The following is an 11,044-nucleotide window of genomic DNA, read 5'->3' as shown; positions in this document are numbered from 1 at the left end:
GCAGGGCCGGAGTGGGACACTTTTTCAGCCCGGGAGTTTCATGCCCAAATCCGGCCCAAAATTATTTTCCCCTCCCAATCGGCCCAAACTAGAGACTGACATGAGCCGGCCCATTGGGAATCCTCCCGAATCTCCCGATTAGCCACTCCGGCTCTGTGAGGAGGACACAGTGGTGTGTAGGTGGAGGAGAGGAGAGGACACAGTGGTGTGTAGGTGGAGGTGAGGAGGACACGGTGGTGTGTAGGTGGAGGTGAGGAGGACACAGTGGTGTGCAGGTGGAGGTGAGGAGGACACAGTGGTGTGGAGGTGAGGAGGACACAGTGGTGTGCAGGTGGAGGTGAGGAGGACACAGTGGTGTGCAGGTGGAGGTGAGGAGGACACAGTGGTGTGTAGGTGGAGGTGAGGAGGACACAGTGGTGTGTAGGTGGAGGTGAGGAGAGGACACAGTGGTGTGTAGGTGGAGGTGAGGAGGACACAGTGGTGTGTAGGTGGAGGTGAGGAGGACACAGTGGTGTGTAGGTGAGGAGGACACGGTGGTGTGTAGGTGAAGGTGAGGAGGACACAGTGGTGTGCAGGTGGAGGTGAGGAGGACACAGTGGTGTGTAGGTGAGGAGGACACGGTGGTGTGTAGGTGAAGGTGAGGAGGACACAGTGGTGTGCAGGTGGAGGTGAGGAGGACACAGTGGTGTGTAGGTGGAGGTGAGGAGGACACAGTGGTGTGGAGGTGAGGAGGACACAGTGGTGTGCAGGTAGAGGTGAGGAGGACACAGTGGTGTGCAGGTGGAGGTGAGGAGGACACAGTGGTGTGTAGGTGGAGGTGAGGAGGACACAGTGGTGTGGAGGTGAGGAGGACACAGTGGTGTGTAGGTGGAGGTGAGGAGGACACAGTGGTGTGTAGGTGGAGGTGAGGAGGACACAGTGGTGTGTAGGTGTAGGTGGAGGTGAGGAGAGGACACAGTGGTGTGTAGGTGGAGGTGAGGAGGACACAGTGGTGTGCAGGTGGAGGTGAGGAGGACACAGTGGTGTGCAAGTGGAGGTGAGGAGGACACAGTGGTGTGTAGGTGGAGGTGAGGAGGACACGGTGGTGTGTAGGTGGAGGTGAGGAGGACACAGTGGTGTGCAGGTGGAGGTGAGGAGGACACAGTGGTGTGTAGGTGTAGGTGGAGGTGAGGAGGACACAGTGGTGTGTAGGTGGAGGTGAGGACACAGTGGTGTGCAGGTGGAGCTGAGGAGGACACAGTGGTGTGTAGGTGAGGAGGACACAGTGGTGTGTAGGTGGAGGTGAGGAGGACACAGTGGTGTGTAGGTGGAGGTGAGGAGGACACAGTGGTGTGCAGGTGGAGGTGAGGAGGACACAGTGGTGTGTAGGTGGAGGTGAGGAGGACACAGTGGTGTGCAGGTGGAGGTGAGGAGGACACAGTGGTGTGTAGGTGGAGGTGAGGAGGACACAGTGGTGTGTAGGTGAGGAGGACACAGTGGTGTGCAGGTGGAGGTGGAGGTGAGGAGGACACAGTGGTGTGTAGGTGGAGGTGGAGGTGAGGAGGACACAGTGGTGTGTAGGTGGAGGTGAGGAGGACACAGTGGTGTGTAGGTGAGGAGGACACAGTGGTGTGTAGGTGGAGGTGAGGAGAGGACACAGTGGTGTGCAGGTGGAGGTGAGGAGGACACAGTGGTGTGTAGGTGAGGAGGACACAGTGGTGTGTAGGTGGAGGTGAGGAGAGGACACAGTGGTGTGCAGGTGAGGAGGACACAGTGGTGTGCAGGTGGAGGTGAGGAGGACACAGTGGTGTGCAGGTGAGGACACAGTGGTGTGCAGGTGGAGGTGAGGAGAGGACACAGTGGTGTGCAGGTGGAGGTGAGGAGGACACAGTGGTGTGTAGGTGGAGGTGAGGAGGACACAGTGGTGTGCAGGTGGAGGTGAGGAGAGGACACAGTGGTGTGCAGGTGGAGGTGAGGAGGACACAGTGGTGTGTAGGTGAGGAGGACACAGTGGTGTGTCGGTGGAGGTGAGGAGGACACAGTGGTGTGTAGGTGGAGGTGAGGAGGACACAGTGGTGTGTAGGTGGAGGTGAGGAGGACACAGTGGTGTGCAGGTGGAGGTGAGGAGGACACAGTGGTGTGTCGGTGGAGGTGAGGAGAGGACACAGTGGTGTGCAGGTGGAGGTGAGGAGGACACAGTGGTGTGTAGGTGAGGAGGACACAGTGGTGTGCAGGTGGAGGTGAGGAGGACACAGTGGTGTGTAGGTGGAGGTGAGGAGGACACAGTGGTGTGTAGGTGGAGGTGAGGAGGACACAGTGGTGTGCAGGTGGAGGTGAGGAGGACACAGTGGTGTGTAGGTGGAGGTGAGGAGGACACAGTGGTGTGCAGGTGGAGGTGAGGAGGACACAGTGGTGTGTAGGTGGAGGTGAGGAGGACACGTGGTGTGTAGGTGGAGGTGAGGAGGACACAGTGGTGTGGAGGTGGAGGTGAGGAGGACACAGTGGTGTGTAGGTGGAGGTGAGGAGGACACAGTGGTGTGTAGGTGGAGGTGAGGAGGACACAGTGGTGTGTAGGTGAGGAGGACACAGTGGTGTGCAGGTGGAGGTGAGGAGGACACAGTGGTGTGTAGGTGGAGGTGAGGAGGACACAGTGGTGTGTAGGTGGAGGTGAGGAGGACACAGTGGTGTGTAGGTGAGGAGGACACAGTGGTGTGCAGGTGGAGGTGAGGAGGACACAGTGGTGTGTAGGTGGAGGTGAGGAGGACACAGTGGTGTGTAGGTGGAGGTGAGGAGGACACAGTGGTGTGCAGGTGGAGGTGAGGAGGACACAGTGGTGTGTAGGTGGAGGTGAGGAGGACACAGTGGTGTGCAGGTGGAGGTGAGGAGGACACAGTGGTGTGTAGGTGGAGGTGAGGAGGACACAGTGGTGTGTAGGTGGAGGTGAGGAGGACACAGTGGTGTGTAGGTGGAGGTGAGGAGGACACAGTGGTGTGTCGGTGGAGGTGAGGAGAGGACACAGTGGTGTGCAGGTGGAGGTGAGGAGGACACAGTGGTGTGTAGGTGAGGAGGACACAGTGGTGTGCAGGTGGAGGTGAGGAGGACACAGTGGTGTGTAGGTGGAGGTGAGGAGGACACAGTGGTGTGTAGGTGGAGGTGAGGAGGACACAGTGGTGTGCAGGTGGAGGTGAGGAGGACACAGTGGTGTGCAGGTGGAGGTGAGGAGGACACAGTGGTGTGTAGGTGGAGGTGAGGAGGACACGTGGTGTGTAGGTGGAGGTGAGGAGGACACAGTGGTGTGGAGGTGGAGGTGAGGAGGACACAGTGGTGTGTAGGTGGAGGTGAGGAGGACACAGTGGTGTGCAGGTGGAGGTGAGGAGGACACAGTGGTGTGTAGGTGGAGGTGAGGAGGACACAGTGGTGTGTAGGTGGAGGTGAGGAGGACACAGTGGTGTGCAGGTGGAGGTGAGGAGGACACAGTGGTGTGCAGGTGGAGGTGAGGAGGACACAGTGGTGTGTTGGTGGAGGTGAGGAGGACACAGTGGTGTGCAGGTGGAGGTGAGGAGGACACAGTGGTGTGCAGGTGAAGGTGAGGAGGACACAGTGGTGTGCAGGTGGAGGTGAGGAGGACACAGTGGTGTGCAGGTGCGCCCCTGGCAGAGAGGAGAGTGGAGTGGTTAGACAGGTGTGCAGTGGCCTGATGCCTATCTCAGGTTTAAAAGCAGAAAAGACAAGTTGAGATAAAGTGATAGAAGAACTGTTGGTGTGTGTGTGTGTGTGTGTGTGTTTTCGTTCTTCATTTCAAATGGAGTCATGTTGTGAAGTTTAGATGGGGAAATAGTAGATAGGAGTGTGTGTGTGTGTGTGTGTGTGTGTGTGTGTGTGTGTGTGTGTGTGTGTGTGTATGTAAAATGGTAGAGGCAGATTTGCTGGGTAATTGAGTGTTTAATCCCATCAAAGTCAGAGCTGTGTCGACCGCCTCTCTGCTTAATCTGAGAGTAATTACATATCCCCCAGACTCCACCCAGCGCTCTCTCTCTCTCTCTCTCTCTCTCTCTCTCTCTCAAACACACACGCATGCACGCTCTTCCATAGCCTCTTATTCTAACACACAACCACAACCTGAATTAGCTCACTGTTCTCCACAAAAGACAAAGGCCAGGTCAGCATGCTGGACCTATGGGGATCTGTTTGGGATCTCACACACACACACACACACACACACACACACACACACACACACACACACACACACACACACACACACAGATGCAAAACACACCTACATGCAATCAAATGTCAATCTTAAGTTTTCACTGTACAATCTGTGGGCTAAATGCATAGCTGCCTCACCACCCAGGAGTAGAATGTGGTACCATGTGGGCGGTTCCACTGTGGGCGGATCCCCTCTGGGCGGTTCAACTGTGGGCAGATCTCCTGTGGGCGGCTCCACTGTGGGCGGTTCCACTGGGGGCAGCTGGTCTGTGGGCGGCTCCACTGTGAGCGGTTGGACTGTGAGTGGTTCATTGATGGCCTCTTGACGGAAGCTCTAAATTGGCTCAGCATGTGCAGGGCTGCAGTAAATCAGAACTCCTTCAGCTCATTCAGGGCTCACGGAGAAGAGGAGTAAACACTTTTAGTGCTAAGACAGTAAATAATATCATTATGATGACTTTACTCCTCTAACACCTGTCAGCGTACATGGAAGAGAACAGAAGAGAAAGAACGAATGAGCTTGTGAGTGTGTGTTTGTGTGTGAGTGTGTGTGATATTGTGGTGGGCGTGTGTGCGTGTGCGTGTCTGTGTGTGTCAGTGTGTGAGTGATACTGTGGCAGATATTCATGTGAGTGTGTGTGTGTGTGTGTGTGTGTGTGTGTGTGTGTGTGTGTGTGTGTGTGTGTGTGTGAATGTGTCTCCTGCTGGTCCCCACTCACTCTCCCACTGCTCTCCACCCAGTCTCCACTGGTCTCCTACTGGTAAGGAGTTAAGGGTTAGGGGTAAAGGGTTAGCTCCTTACCCCTTACCCCTAACCCTAACAACTAACCTCTTACACCTTACCCCTAACAACTAACCCCTTACCCTTAACCCTAACACCTTATCCCTTACCCCTAACAACTAACCCCTTACCCCAAACAACTAACTCCTTATTCCAAAGGGTAAGAGGTTAGGGGTTAGGGTAAGGGGTCAGGGTTAGGGGTAAGGGGTTAGTTGTTAGAGGTTAGGGGTAAGAGGTTTGTTGTTAGGGGTTAGGGTTAGGGGTAAGAGGTTAGTTGTTAGGGGTTAGGGGTTAGTTGTTAGGGTTTAGGGGTAAGAGATTAGTTGTTAGGGGTAAGGGGTTAGGGTAAGAGGTTAGTTGTTAGGGGTTAGGATATGGGGTTAGGGGTAAGAGATTAGCTGTTTGGGGTTAGGGTAAGGGGTAAGAGGTTAGTTGTTAGGGGTTAGGATAAGGGGTTAGGGGTTAGGGTAAGGGGTTGGTTGTTAGGGGTTAGGGTAAGGGGTTAGGGTAAGGGGTAAGAGGTTAGTTGTTAGGGGTAAGGGGTTAGGGTAAGGGGTTCGGGTAAGGGGTTAGGGGTTAGGGTTAGAGGGGGAGACGCTGGAGGATGTCAGACAGCTGTGTGGGGAAAGCAGGGCTTGTGTCTACATTATTCTAGCTGGGGATCACATCTCCTACAAAACATACAGCAAAGAATACACAGTAGCTCCCAAAGCATTTCATACAGGGAACTCAGATCTGGGTCAAACGTAGAAATGGGGGTGAATCCAAAGCTCAGATAATAAGAGATTTTGTCTTGTTTGAATACTCTTAGAAACATCGTACAGTGTAACAGCCCTAAAGCAATGATTTACATATTTACTGAATTAGATATATACATATATACAGATATCATATATATATATATATATATATATATATATATGTGTGTGTGTGTGTGTGTGTGTGTGTGTGTGTGTGTGTGTGTCATATTTTCCTTAAATCTTGTATTCCCATAGCATGCGTTTAAACTGTGATAGCAGTTAACCACATGGGGGCAGTGTTTTTACTTGCCAAGAGACAACCCTAATTAAGTGAAGGTGTTGTGATGCCTTGGTGAGAACACATAAACAAAGCTTCTGCAGCAATACTCTGTTGTTTATAGAAACTAATCATAAAGGCGAAGTAACATGACCAATGCTGGATTTAGGCAAATTTTCTGTAATTAATTAAATTTGTTAGGTGGGCGTATTCCAGTGGGTCATATTGATATGGGCGTGTTGCAGTGGGTCATTTTATTATGGGCGTGATCCAGTGGGTCATATTATTATGGGCGTGTTCCAGTGGGTCATATTATTATGGGCGTGTTCCAGTGGGCCATTTTATTATGGGCGTGTTCCAGTGGGTCATTTTATTATGGGCGTGTTCCAGTGGATCATTTTATTATGGGCGTGTTCCAGTGGGTCATTTTATTATGGGCGTGTTCCAGTGGGTCATATTATTATGGGCGTGTTCCAGTGGGTCATTTTAATATGGGCGTGTTCCAGTGGGTCATTTTATTATGGGCGTGTTCCAGTGGGTCAGTTTATTATGGGCGTGTTCCAGTGGGTCATATTATTATGGGCGTGTTCCAGTGGGTCATATTATTATGGGCGTGTTGCAGTGGGTCATTTTATTATGGGCGTGATCCAGTGGGTCATATTATTATGGGCGTGTTCCAGTGGGTCATATTATTATGGGCGTGTTCCAGTGGGCCATTTTATTATGGGCGTGATCCAGTGGGTCATATTATTATGGGCGTGTTCCAGTGGGCCATTTTATTATGGGCGTGTTCCAGTGGGTCATTTTATTATGGGCGTGTTCCAGTGGGTCATTTTATTATGGGCGTGTTCCAGTGGGTCATATTATTATGGGCGTGTTCCAGTGGGTCATTTTAATATGGGCGTGTTCCAGTGGGTCATTTTATTATGGGCGTGTTCCAGTGGGTCATATTATTATGGACGTGTTCCAGTGGGTCATATTATTATGGACGTGTTCCAGTGGGTCATATTATTATGGACGTGTTCCAGTGGGTCATATTATTATGGGCGTGTTCCAGTGGGTCATTTTATTATGAGCGTGTTCCAGTGGGTCATTTTATTATGGGCGTGTTCCAGTGGGTCATATTATTATGGGCGTGTTCCAGTGGGTCATTTTATTATGGGCGTGTTCCAGTGGGTCATTTTATTATGGGCGTGTTCCAGTGGGTCATATTATTATGGGCGTGTTCCAGTGGGTCATATTATGGGCCTGTTCCAGTGGGTCATTTTATTATGGGCGTGTTTCAGTGGGTGATTTTATTATGGGCGTGTTCCAGTGGGTCATATTATTATGGGCGTGTTCCAGTGGGTCATATTATGGGCCTGTTCCAGTGGGTCATTTTATTATGGGCGTGTTTCAGTGGGTCATTTTATTATGGGCGTGTTCCAGTGGGTCATATTTTTATGGGCGTGTTCCAGTGGGCCATTTTATTATGGGCGTGTTCCAGTGGGTCATATTTTTATGGGCGTGTTCCAGTGGGCCATTTTATTATGGGCATGTTCCAGTGGGTCATATTTTTATGGGCGTGTTCCAGTGGGTCATATTATTATGGGCGTGTTCCAGTGGGTCATATTATTATAGGCGTGTTCCAGTGGGTCATATTATTATAGGCGTGTTCCAGTGGGTCATATTATTATGGGCGTGTTCCAGTGGGTCATATTTTTATGGGCGTGTTCCAGTGGGTCATATTATTATGGGCGTGTTCCAGTGGGTCATATTATTATAGGCGTGTTCCAGTGGGTCATTTTATTATGGGCGTGTTCCAGTGGGTCATTTTATTATGGGCGTGTTCCAGTGGGTCATTTTATTATGGGCGTGTTCCAGTGGGTCATATTATTATGGGCGTGTTCCAGTGGGTCATATTTTTATGGGCGTGTTCCAGTGGGCCATTTTATTATGGGCGTGTTCCAGTGGGTCATATTTTTATGGGCGTGTTCCAGTGGGCCATTTTATTATGGGCATGTTCCAGTGGGTCATATTTTTATGGGCGTGTTCCAGTGGGTCATATTATTATGGGCGTGTTCCAGTGGGTCATATTATTATAGGCGTGTTCCAGTGGGTCATATTATTATAGGCGTGTTCCAGTGGGTCATATTATTATGGGCGTGTTCCAGTGGGTCATATTTTTATGGGCGTGTTCCAGTGGGTCATATTATTATAGGCGTGTTCCAGTGGGTCATATTATTATAGGCGTGTTCCAGTGGGTCATATTATTATGGGCGTGTTCCAGTGGGTCATATTTTTATGGGCGTGTTCCAGTGGGTCATATTATTATGGGCGTGTTCCAGTGGGTCATATTATTATAGGCGTGTTCCAGTGGGTCATTTTATTATGGGCGTGTTCCAGTGGGTCATTTTATTATGGGCGTGTTCCAGTGGGTCATTTTATTATGGGCGTGTTCCAGTGGGTCATATTATTATGGGCGTGTTCCAGTGGGTCATATTATTATGGGCGTGTTCCAGTGGATCATTTTATTATGGGCGTGTTCCAGTGGGTCATTTTATTATGGGCGTGTTCCAGTGGGTCATATTATTATGGGCGTGTTCCAGTGGGTCATTTTAATATGGGCGTGTTCCAGTGGGTCATTTTATTATGGGCGTGTTCCAGTGGGTCAGTTTATTATGGGCGTGTTCCAGTGGGTCATATTATTATGGGCGTGTTCCAGTGGGTCATATTATTATGGGCGTGTTCCAGTGGGTCATATTATTATGGGCGTGTTCCAGTGGGTCATATTATTATAGGCGTGTTCCAGTGGGTCATATTATTATGGGCGTGTTCCAGTGGGTCATATTATTATAGGCGTGTTCCAGTGGGCCATTTTATTATGGGCGTGTTCCAGTGGGTCAGTTTATTATGGGCGTGTTCCAGTGGGTCATATTATTATGGGCGTGTTCCAGTGGGTCATATTATTATAGGCGTGTTCCAGTGGGCCATTTTATTATGGGCGTGTTCCAGTGGGTCATTTTATTATGGGCGTGTTCCAGTGGGTCATATTATTATGGGCGTGTTCCAGTGGGTCATTTTAATATGGGCGTGTTCCAGTGGGTCATTTTATTATGGGCGTGTTCCAGTGGGTCAGTTTATTATGGGCGTGTTCCAGTGGGTCATATTATTATGGGCGTGTTCCAGTGGGTCATATTATTATGGGCGTGTTGCAGTGGGTCATTTTATTATGGGCGTGATCCAGTGGGCCATTTTATTATGGGCGTGTTCCAGTGGGTCATATTTTTATGGGCGTGTTCCAGTGGGCCATTTTATTATGGGCATGTTCCAGTGGGTCATATTTTTATGGGCGTGTTCCAGTGGGTCATATTATTATGGGCGTGTTCCAGTGGGTCATATTATTATAGGCGTGTTCCAGTGGGTCATATTATTATAGGCGTGTTCCAGTGGGTCATATTATTATGGGCGTGTTCCAGTGGGTCATATTTTTATGGGCGTGTTCCAGTGGGTCATATTATTATGGGCGTGTTCCAGTGGGTCATATTATTATAGGCGTGTTCCAGTGGGTCATTTTATTATGGGCGTGTTCCAGTGGGTCATTTTATTATGGGCGTGTTCCAGTGGGTCATTTTATTATGGGCGTGTTCCAGTGGGTCATATTATTATGGGCGTGTTCCAGTGGGTCATATTTTTATGGGCGTGTTCCAGTGGGCCATTTTATTATGGGCGTGTTCCAGTGGGTCATATTTTTATGGGCGTGTTCCAGTGGGCCATTTTATTATGGGCATGTTCCAGTGGGTCATATTTTTATGGGCGTGTTCCAGTGGGTCATATTATTATGGGCGTGTTCCAGTGGGTCATATTATTATAGGCGTGTTCCAGTGGGTCATATTATTATAGGCGTGTTCCAGTGGGTCATATTATTATGGGCGTGTTCCAGTGGGTCATATTTTTATGGGCGTGTTCCAGTGGGTCATATTATTATAGGCGTGTTCCAGTGGGTCATATTATTATAGGCGTGTTCCAGTGGGTCATATTATTATGGGCGTGTTCCAGTGGGTCATATTTTTATGGGCGTGTTCCAGTGGGTCATATTATTATGGGCGTGTTCCAGTGGGTCATATTATTATAGGCGTGTTCCAGTGGGTCATTTTATTATGGGCGTGTTCCAGTGGGTCATTTTATTATGGGCGTGTTCCAGTGGGTCATTTTATTATGGGCGTGTTCCAGTGGGTCATATTATTATGGGCGTGTTCCAGTGGGTCATATTATTATGGGCGTGTTCCAGTGGATCATTTTATTATGGGCGTGTTCCAGTGGGTCATTTTATTATGGGCGTGTTCCAGTGGGTCATATTATTATGGGCGTGTTCCAGTGGGTCATTTTAATATGGGCGTGTTCCAGTGGGTCATTTTATTATGGGCGTGTTCCAGTGGGTCAGTTTATTATGGGCGTGTTCCAGTGGGTCATATTATTATGGGCGTGTTCCAGTGGGTCATATTATTATGGGCGTGTTCCAGTGGGTCATATTATTATGGGCGTGTTCCAGTGGGTCATATTATTATAGGCGTGTTCCAGTGGGTCATATTATTATGGGCGTGTTCCAGTGGGTCATATTATTATAGGCGTGTTCCAGTGGGCCATTTTATTATGGGCGTGTTCCAGTGGGTCAGTTTATTATGGGCGTGTTCCAGTGGGTCATATTATTATGGGCGTGTTCCAGTGGGTCATATTATTATAGGCGTGTTCCAGTGGGCCATTTTATTATGGGCGTGTTCCAGTGGGTCATTTTATTATGGGCGTGTTCCAGTGGGTCATATTATTATGGGCGTGTTCCAGTGGGTCATTTTAATATGGGCGTGTTCCAGTGGGTCATTTTATTATGGGCGTGTTCCAGTGGGTCAGTTTATTATGGGCGTGTTCCAGTGGGTCATATTATTATGGGCGTGTTCCAGTGGGTCATATTATTATGGGCGTGTTGCAGTGGGTCATTTTATTATGGGCGTGATCCAGTGGGTCATATTATTATGGGCGTGTTCCAGTGGGTCATATTATTATGGGCGTGTTCCAGTG

This window comes from Brachyhypopomus gauderio, unplaced genomic scaffold, assembly GCF_052324685.1.
Source record: "Brachyhypopomus gauderio isolate BG-103 unplaced genomic scaffold, BGAUD_0.2 sc188, whole genome shotgun sequence".
Classification (NCBI taxonomy): Eukaryota; Metazoa; Chordata; class Actinopteri; order Gymnotiformes; family Hypopomidae; genus Brachyhypopomus; species Brachyhypopomus gauderio.
This window is presented reverse-complemented; position numbering follows the sequence as displayed.